At 43.1% G+C, this 10451-nt stretch overlaps 1 protein-coding gene and 1 pseudogene across 6 annotated transcripts in view; one reads left to right on the top strand and one right to left on the bottom strand.

Annotated features, from left to right (window-relative positions):
* Positions 1 to 10451, top strand: part of BBS9 (Bardet-Biedl syndrome 9) — a 296326-nt gene that overhangs the window by 71560 nt on the left and 214315 nt on the right. The window lies entirely within an intron of this gene.
* LOC102500150 (vacuolar protein sorting-associated protein VTA1 homolog) overlaps positions 9834 to 10451 on the bottom strand; it is a 1242-nt pseudogene continuing 624 nt past the window's right edge.

The following is a 10451-nucleotide window of genomic DNA, read 5'->3' as shown; positions in this document are numbered from 1 at the left end:
GCATTAAATAGGTAGATTAATTTGGGTAAAATTGCCATTTTGATTATATTAATTCTTCCAATCCAGGAACATGGAATGTCCTTCCACTTTTTTGTGTCATTTCCAATTTCTTTTTTTAGCTTCTCATAGTTTTCCTTGTGGAGGTCTTTAACTTCTTTAGTTAGATTTATCCCTAAGTATCTTATACTTTTTGTGGCTATGGTAAATGGAACAACTTTTTTCAGTTCTATCTGTCTGCCTGTTGTTTGTATACAGAAATGCTATAGATTTCTGGATATTAATTTTGTATCCTGCAACTTTACTATATTCATGTATTACTTCCAGAAATTTTTTCATGGAAACCATTTGGTCTTTTATGTATACATATATATTTTCTGTATAGTTCATTTATTTTCTATTTCATTTATTTCTGCTCGGATCTTTATTATTTCCTTTCTCCTGGAGTTTTTTGGATTTTTTTTCTGTTGCTTTTCCAATTCTCTGAGACATGATGTTAGGTGATCCATTTGCCTTCTTTCCGTCTTCTCTTATGTGCACTAATTGCTATGAACTTCCCTCTTATGACTGCTTTAGCAGTGTCCCAAAAATGATAGAAACTCGTGTCCTCATTGTCATTGGCTTCCATGAATCTTTTGATTTCAGTCTTTATTCAGTTGTGGAGTCATTCAGGAGTAGATTATTTAGTTTCCATGTATTTGAGTATTTTTGAGGATTTCTCTTGAAATTAAACTCACATTTAATTCCATCATGGTCGGAGAAGGTGCTGGATATAGTCTCTATGCCTTTGAATCTGTAGAGTCTTGCTTTGTGCCCTATTACGTGGTTAATCTTTGAGAAGGTTCCATGTGGAGGTGAAAAAAGTGTATCTCATGGTTTTTGGATGGAAAGTTGTATAGATGTCTGTTAAGTCCATTTGATTTATGGTATCATTCAGATCCTTTATCTCTTTACCTATTTTTTTGTCTAGATGATCTGTCCAGAGGGGATAGTGTGGTGTTGAGGTCTCCAACAATTAGTGTGTTGCAGTTTATCTCCCCTTTTAGATCTAACCGTCTTTTCTTCACATATTTGGGTGCTCCTGTGTTAGGCGATAGATATTTATAAGTGTTATATCTTCTTGATCTATTGACACTTTTGCTACACTATAGTGCCCTTCTTTGTCTCTTCTAACAGTTTTTGTTTTAAAGCCTATTTTGTTAGAAATTAGTATCACAAATCCTGCTCTTTTTTGGTTCTCATTTGCATGGAAAACCTTTGTCCAACCCTTCACTTTGAGTCTATGTGTATCTTTATCCATGAAGTGGGTTTCCTGTAGGCAACAGATAGAGGTTTCTGTTTTTATATCCATTCAGCCAGTCTGTGTCTCTTGACTGGAGAATTTAATCCATTAACATTCAATGTTATTATCAACGTTACCTGACCTGTCCTGATGTTTAAGTTGGCCATTGTCTTAGTTGCCTTTTATTCTTTGTTTCTGGCTGTTAATTCTCTAGTTTTCCTGGAACTTTCTTCAGTACTTTCTTCAGTGTTTCTTGAAGAGCTGGTCTGGTGTTGGCAAATTCTTTCAGCTTTTGTTTGAGAAGATTTTAATCTTTTTTTACCACATGAAGGATAATCTTGCAGGATATAATAATCTTTGTTGAAATTGTTTCGCTCTTAACACTTTCAATACGTCTTCCCATTCTTTCCTTGCTTGTGTTGTTTCCATTGAGAAGTCTGGTGTTAGCCTGATAGGGTGACCTTTATAAGTCACATGTCATTTCTCTCTTGCCAGTTTTAGTATCTTGTGTTTATCTGTGATCTTTGCCATCTTTGTCTGGCTAAGATGTGCCTTGGGGAAGATCTTTTTGGGTTGATTCTATTTGGCGTCCTTTGTATTTCTTGGGTCTGGATGTTTGAGTGCCTCTCTAGACTTGGGAAATTTTCTTCCAGGATTTCATGGAATAGAATTTTCATGGCCTTATTAGTTTCTTCACCTTCTGGGATACCAATTATTCGGACATTAGGGCATCGAATTGAATCTACTATTTCTCATCTATTATCCTCATTTTTGTTGTTGTTGTTATTTTCTCTACCTTTTTGGTGGTTTTCTCTAGGTTAGATCTTCTGCATCAGAGATTCGATCTTCAGCATGGTCTAATAAACTTTTAATACTTTCGAGAGAGTTTTTGATTTCCTGTATTACGCTTAATCTCTAATAGTTCCATCTGATTCTTTCTTAGTGTGTCCATTTCTTCTTTCATATTGTGGAAGGACTTCCTAATCTCCTGTAGTTCATTGTCTCTTTTCTGTTTCAACTCACAGAATTTGGTCACTATGAATATTCTAAGTTCTTTGTCTGACATTTTGGTAACATCCTCTGTTTTTTCTAGAAATGAGAGTTACTGTGTTCTTTGGATGGAGACATATTTCCTGGTTTATTCAAACCTGAGGCTCTTCTACTTCTAGCCATTGGGATTCACTTTGGAATACCTTTTAGGAGAATGTTTCTTTGACTAGGAGCAAGTGTGTTTCCCTTTTGCTGTGGACTGAATACTGCCAAAGTCTTTCTTCTGTTGTGTTTAGCAATGTGGTCTGAGGAGGAGTATTCTACTCAGGTGTCTGGCTGACAGAGATAGAGTCTCTGGGCTTGGGAGTGCTGGAGCTGGGGTAGGGGGCCCTGCCTCAGTGTCCTGCAGGCCAGGGGTTTGGAGATGGAAGTGGGATTGCTGGAGAGCTGAGGGCGGTCTTGGATGACAGAGATAGAGGTCAGTGGGCTTGTGGGTACCCGGCTGGAGCTGGGGCAGGGTGCCCCCTCAGTGTCCCTTAGACCAGCGGTCTGGAGATAGAAGTGGGGTCTGCTTGAGTAACTTCTTATGTAACACATTACACCTTTCAATTGTTCACATGTAATGTACTGCCGAGGTGTGTGTGTGTGTGTGTCTGCACATGTGTATCTGTTTTTAATTTCGTAAACAATAAACTCTGGGTTTGAACAGAAGCCATAGTCTTTATTGTGCAATTGAAAAAATATGTGTTTTGGTGTCGGCAACTTGAGGAAAGCCCTAACTCTCCATTCGCCTGTTCAGAAAGTGTTTTCAGGACTTTATGTGTTAAACCCATAATGCTATTACAGTTATTGAAGTTCATAACAAGTAGCATTTGCTCGTAGACTAAAACTTTTAGCAGAATTTAACAATTAGAAATTTCCTAGAGTGAGGCATGTGTGTCTGTTGGAGAAATAAGGGGTTTTGTGAAATGAGTCATTTCTGAAAGGTCAAGGTAGCTTCACGGGTCAGCTCTGAAGGTTGACCCTGACATTCTGGTAGCCAAGAGGAGGCCGCGCTGTAGTTACACCCTCTTAGAACGGACCATCAGGGTTGCCTCAGCACAATGTTCCTGCCTTGCAAACCCATCTCCGGGTTTTGGAGATGACAAATAATCTGTTTGGAGTCTTTATTGATGAGAGGAAAGTTGTTCATTATTAGCTCTTTCTTGAGTTCTTCGTAGAGTCATTAGAGCCTATTGATCAATGGCTGACGTTATATTTATTAAAAATGCGAAGTCTCCTACATTGATTGTTCTTGTTAGGCCAAGCGTCTTCTCTCTTTTTCTGTTTTCCTTTGAAAGCTACTGGTATTACGTAACTGGGGTCCCAAATGCAAAGTCAGTAACAAACGTGAAAACATCTCAGGTGGAGCCAGCCTGTAGCTTCAGTTAAAATCCTGGCCCTGCGACTTAAAGAACGTGCGTGCTGGGGTCCAGATGGGTGGGAAGGGACAAGGCATGGCTGAACTGCATGGGAGAGCTCTCTCTCTCCGTGTCTGCCCTCTCCCGGTCTGTCTCTGCTCTCTCCATCTCTCCCTCTCTATCTCTTTGTATGTTCCCATTTAATTCTCTTTCCCCAGCTTTACGGGGGTATAACGATTGATGATTGGATATGGTATATATTTAAAATATATAACTTGGTGATTTGATATACATATGTATTGTGGAATGTTGATCACCAAGCCAGCTAGTTAATGTCTCTGTCACCTCACATAGTTTCCACAGCTGCCATTTCTTTCTGTTTTTCTCTTTTCTTCTTCTTTTTTTTTTTTTTGCTGAGAACACTCTTGCCTCGTAGCAAATTTCAAGTACATAATGCGCAGTTGCTGAGTGTCCACGTGCTACTCTCTAGTCCCCACGCCTGACTTCTCGCCCATGTTGCTCCGCAGCCTCCTTGGCCTGGATGCTGACAGATTCCTGCAAAGCACGCATTTTCCGGGTCCCAGACGCAGAGACTGGCAGAGCCAGAATTGAGACTCACACTTCCTGTGTTCTTCCTGCACACACATGTGTTCGTGTTTGTATTCGTGTGTCTCTGTACATGCACACACATATGTAAAAACACCAACAGCTTAAATGGCTGCAAGTTACAATAGCAATCTCCAGGGAATAGAGAAAAATAAAGTCCTTGAGAAATACTGATTATTTTTCTAGATTGATGACTTTGTTGTTTGAATGGAAGGGAATAAGCGTGGTGGCCTCAGAATGGAATCCTTTTTTATCCTCGATATTGGCATTGCTGATGTAAGTGTTTTGAATTTACTACGAGGAGTGTATTTTAACGCTCACTAGAGAGGTGCTGTCTAACTTTGGGTGTGAGGGCCCTGTCAGGGGAGGGCTTTTGCCAGTTGACTCATCAGGCGGCCGGGCTGCGTTTTGTTTTGGGGAGCAAGAGTTCTGTGTTTGGTAGCTTGATTCATTTAAGTGGAGTGTGGACTTTTCCATATGACAACGTATACTTTTTTAAAAAGACCTTATTAACTTTATTTATTGTTATTAGTTTTTTTTTATTTTATTTGACTAGAGAGAGACAGAGAGAGGGAGGGAAAATGAGGAAGAAAGCTGCAAGGTCTGGGATTTGAACCGTGGTCAGCCATGTGGGAGTCCAGCACCTTAACCACCACGCCACCTGCTGCCTGACAGCATGTATTTTCCTGCCCTTCTTTCCTCCTCCTTTTTTAAGGCAGGGCTCAGGCCGAGGTCTTCAGAAGGTCCACCCGGGTGGTCACAAAGGCCATGAGGAGGCTGCTGTCTTGGCACACTCAGCTCTGGTTAGAGCCGGTGCCAGTGTCTCCCCAGGGAACACTTTTTTTTTTTTTTAAAGAATTATCTACTTAATTTTATTTATTCATTCATTTATTTTTATTTGACCAGGCACACACACACACACACACACACACACACACACACACACACGGATAAATGAGAAAGCAAGCCACCAGGTCCAGGACTCAAATTGTGGTCGGCCATGTGGGAGTGTCCAGTGCCTTAACCACCATGCCACCTGCTGGTCCTGGGGCATATTACGTTTAAGCAATGAGAATTTCGAACTCAGAAATACAGTTTTCTCTTATAAACCTTATAGTACATTTGGGCCTCAGGATTAAAAAGCTGTTGACTGTCTATTGTGCATTAAAAAGGTTAAAACTCATCATTTTGATAGTTTTGTGGCTTTTTTTGTTTTCCATTGTTTTTTGGGTTTTGTAAAGGTACATAACAATGTAGCAGTCTCTGCTGGGATGACTTTAGGTCAAGTTCTTGGCTTTTGGGCACCTCCTTTGTCCTTGATGAAAATGACAGGGCCTCAAGTTACACAGAGACTGACGGCAGAAGTGTATGTGCCCGGGTACTCAGAGTGACCGAGGTTGTGTGCACATGTCTTGGGAGTGCCAGGAAGGCAGAAGTGGCCACCCAGGCAGTCTGGGCCCTCGTACACTTCGCCTGAGATACCTGGCTGTACCCGCCAAGGGCACACACACGCACTCACACACATGCACTCACACTCCCGTATACACTCACACACACTTATACCCACACCCATACACTCACATGCATGCATTCATACACATGCACTCACACTCACATATGCTCACACAACTCACACACATGCACTCACTCACATATACACTCATACCCACCCCCACACACTCACATACACACATTCACACACATGCACTCACACACACTAATAGACACATTCACATACACTCACACACATGTGTGTGCTTGCTGGAGAAAGAGGGGGACAAACAGAGGAGGTGAGAAAGCACCCCCCAGAGGGAATGGCTACGCCTCAAGCCCGCTCCTCCACACTCCCCTTGGGATTTTGGGCGTGCCACACACACCTGGCGTGCTTTTCAGGCTGAGGCTATATAGCTTACTGTGGCCAATAAGTAGGTATCTTTTAAAAATTATTTATTCAATTGTATTTATTTATTATTATTCTTCAGTTTGACCTGAGAGAGAAAGAGAGAGAGAAGGAGAGTGAGAAAGCAAGCCTCCAGGTCCAGGACTGGAACCATGGTCGGCCATGTGGGAGTCCAGCACCTTAACCACCACTCCACCTGCTGGCCTCTGGTTTAATTTTATGTTTTTTTTTAATTTCAAGAAAAGCAGTTTTAGCTTTAATAAATCAAAATTTAAAATGTCTGTTATCACAGAGAGCTGCCTGGTACAGGGCCATTGTTTATTTCCTGAAACGGGACAGCCTCTCCTGGCTGGCAGCTCACGGTCCCACTCTTCTAGAAAGAAGGGTGCAGTGCTCGGCCACCGTTTCTGCCAACTCCTCTAACATGGCTATTTCTCTTCTTGGTAGCGTTCAGCTTACACGTCTGGGCACGTTGTGTTAGTGAGGCTTCTCCAGGGACAGAACCGGCAGGTCTCACAGACGGGCAGTGGTTGTACGGGTCAGCTCGTGGCAGGACCACGGGCCTCACAGACGGGCAGTGGTTGTACGGGTCAGCTCGTGGCAGGACCACGGGCCTCACAGACGGGCAGTGGTGGTGTTACAGGTCAGTTCATGGGAGGCCACGCGGGCTCACAGACGGGCAGTGGTTGTACGGGTCAGCTCCGTGACTTCAGCAGCTTGGTGCCCCACGCCAGCTGTCAGTACGCAGAGACCTCAGGGTTCCGGGGGCCGAGGGGCTTTCTCTTTTGTCCTGCAGGCCAAGCCCACTGCCCGCAGAGGCAGGAAAGCTGCTGATGTAACTAACTCGCACCTGAGGCTGAAATCCGAGGACCCAGGGGCCAGCGGTGGGTGGCCGTGGATGACCGCAGACCGTCCCGCTGGGTCTCAGGGGCCTGCTCCCCTTCCCTGCTTGTCCTCCCAGTGCCTATCAACACCGGGAGCAGGTCTCTGCATCTGACCTGCCCAGAGCCGGCGTTCGTGCCTTCCCACCCGGCCACGGACCCCAGCAGTGCTTCTCCAGGTGCTCGGGGTCCTGTCAGGGTGACCCTCAGGACAGCCACCACACAAGCCATTTCAGTGTTTGCCTCGACCTCAGTCACCTTGCCACGGGGCTGGCCCAGGCACTTGCGTGGGTCTGAGCTACAGGGCAGGAGCTGGCGGAACCCTGGCTGCCCTCCACAGAGGTCCTGGTGAGGGCCTGAGCAAGGCACTGCCTGGAGACGTGGGTCGAGGTCGTGTTCTCGCCACTGAGAGCTCACCAGTCACTTTGCACATTTACTTAGGTTTTTTATTGTGAATTTACGTGTCCGTGTTTTAGTTACCCCCTTAAGGTTTTCTTTCCCCATACCTAGCACAATCAGGAGTGTCTCCCTAAGTCAGCACATACGTGACCGAGTGGGTAGGGAGCTCTGCAGTGCACTCCAGTGGCTAGGATTGTTTCGGTTTTGCTTTAGAAAATCCTGTGGTGTTAAATGACCAACATTTGAATCTCTGTTTAGTGTTCATCTCTGATATTTCTTTAGTATCAAATCCCAGGAATGGATAATTGGGAGGAAAAAAGTATTTTTAAAAAAGTTGAGTTTTTCTGAGAGACAGAGACAAGCACCCTTAAAGGGTCTTCATGGCCTCCGGCCCACCTCAGGCAGCCTTAAAGGGTCTTCATGGCCTGGCCCGCCTCGGGCAGCCGGACCACAGGCCCGTGCACGCCCCTCCTCCACCCTGCCTCCTCTCCCCCAGCACGCACAGCGAGGCTCACGGATGTGAGTCTGGAACCTCCCCGTGTGGGTCTGGTTGTGTTGTTGCTGTGTCACCATCTGGCCTTGGGGTGAAAGACTTATGGTGCGCATGGTACACATTTTATTTATCTATTTAATTTTTGCCATAGGGCGTGTGTGCTTACTGGAAAGAGACAGAGGGAAAGCAAGAAATTGCCCCCCCGGGGGTGGACACACCCACAAACCCTTCTCCTCCATTCTCCTCTTGGGATTAGTTTTTGGACACACGCACATGTGCCTGGCATGTTTTTCAAGCTGCTGGGTCCTGGGACTCTAACTGCAGAGTTGGCCATATGGGATCCAGTGCCTTAATCTCCAAGCTGTCTGTTGGCCCCACATTTTTTTAAAAAAGAATTATTTTATTTAACTTTATTTATTTATGTAATTTTGACCAGAGAGGGACAGAGTGAGAGAGATAAAGTGGTAAAGCAAGCCGCCAGGTCTGGGACTCCAACCGCAGTGAGAAATCACCCCCAGTGGGGATGGCCGCACCACAGTCCCTTCTCCTCTATTGTCCCCTCGTGACTTGGGCACCCACACACATGCACCTGGTATGCTTTTTAAGTAGCTGGGTCCAGGACTCAAACCATGTGGTTGGCCACGTGGTATCCAGCTGCCTTAACCACTATGTCACCTGCTAGCCCAGACGTTTTAACTTTTGTGGTATTAAATATTTTAATATTGTTCATTATGGCTTCTGATCTTTATATTATTATTAAGGTCTTTCGTACACTTATAAATATTGTAAAATATTTGTGTCTTTCATAAATTTTCTGAAAATTATCTTTAGCTGTATTCAGCAGGGCTCTCTAATTTTATTACTGTTATTTTTTACCAAACATTATCAGTTGTCTAAGCACTATTTATGATAGTCTTTTCTCATATGCTAAATTCCCACAGTCATTAGTTTGTTCATAGACTCCTCATTTTCCTTGATCCATCTATACTGTTTCTTTTTTTTTAAAAAGAATCCTTGTTTATTTTTTTATACAGCACAAATGCAGATGACACACTAAGTCTATAATTCCCCACAAAACTTGTAAACTTAACAACTGAGATTCTAAAGCATTGTCTTCTGCATCATTCACAGCTATACACTCTCTGGAATCCATTCCACAGCGGCAGAGAACCTTAACTTAGAAGCACCGAGTTTCCAGGCCTAACTACAGTATCTTTTCTCGTTCTCTATTACGTGCAGACTGCCTATGAAGCAAATATCAATTTACCTTAAGCTTCAAGAGTAAGAAAAAGCAGATGGGAAACCAACATTATTCTTAAGTCTAAAAGCGATTCTACATCTTTACCTTATTATATGTCCTTTCACGAAATTTTAAACTTTCAGTGTAGCCATATTTAATAAGAATATAAACTGAGTTTTGAACATAATCTCTTTTGGATTCATCTGATCGTTTAGGATATTCATATTTGTTTCATAAGTCTTGAGGAAAACAAAAGTATGATCTGTAATCTAGAATATTCTAGAAATCTTTATTAAGAGTTAAATTTAAAATTTTATAGCAAAGTATTATGGTCTGCTTGTTCAAACATTATAGATGAAAAACCCGTTATGTATGTGAGTTAAGAAACAAAGCTTACTCCCAGTATACATTTCATTGACGTGTGGTTTCACTTCTGAAGCAGGGCTAAATGGGTATCTTTAGAATCTTGCTAACAGCAGCCCTACATACGGAGAGATTATTGGATCCATTAAATGGACAGTGAAAACTGGTCAAGGCTGCTGCTGAGTGTTTCAGTAGGAATCTGATACACACAGATTTCCTTGTCATATTCAAGTCTTCCTTAAAACTGTGCTCCTGAAAGGCTGAAGATAAAGTAATGGACTGTTAGTTCCTTATGCCAAAAATGCACAGATCTGCTGTACAAAGGCTTCTTTCTCTGCCTGCTGTCAGCAACTTGAGGGCCTTCTGTAGGTTCTGTACAGCAGTGCTGACATCTTCATATTGCAAAGCACTGCCAGCATATTTGCAGTCTTTCTGAGCTCTAGCAAAGTCCTCTGGGGTTAAACGAATATCCCCCCTGGCAAACTGTACTGAAAAGTGCAGGATCAAAGGCTGGCAGTCTGTGGAGTGGGCTGGATAGTATTACTTGTTACACCTGTGCTGTGAGGCACTTCCGCTGGCGTGTTAGCTGGAGCATGTGCCCCTGGAGGGATCTGGATTCCAGTGTAGCTGCCTGATGCCATATTGCCTGGGTCGTAAGTTGAAGATGATGATGGCTGAGGTGGCTGAGTGGGCAGAGAGGTTGCTCCAGCATCTTCATTTTCTTCAACATCTACTGTATAATATATACACAATGTTCAACCAGTTATTTCAAAATACAAATGCTGAATATTATATTTTGCTACACACACAAGCAGACTTTTCAAATGCAATTCTATTTAATGCAATTGATAAGTAGGCTCTCTCTTGAAGAACAGCTTTTTCTTTTTTTTTTTTTTTTTA

This window comes from Tupaia chinensis, unplaced genomic scaffold (genome assembly GCF_000334495.1).
Source record: "Tupaia chinensis unplaced genomic scaffold, TupChi_1.0 Scaffold143756_1, whole genome shotgun sequence".
Taxonomy (NCBI): Eukaryota; Metazoa; Chordata; class Mammalia; order Scandentia; family Tupaiidae; genus Tupaia; species Tupaia belangeri.
The sequence above is the reverse complement of the archived record's forward strand: the minus strand, read 5'-3'. Positions and strand labels throughout refer to the sequence as shown.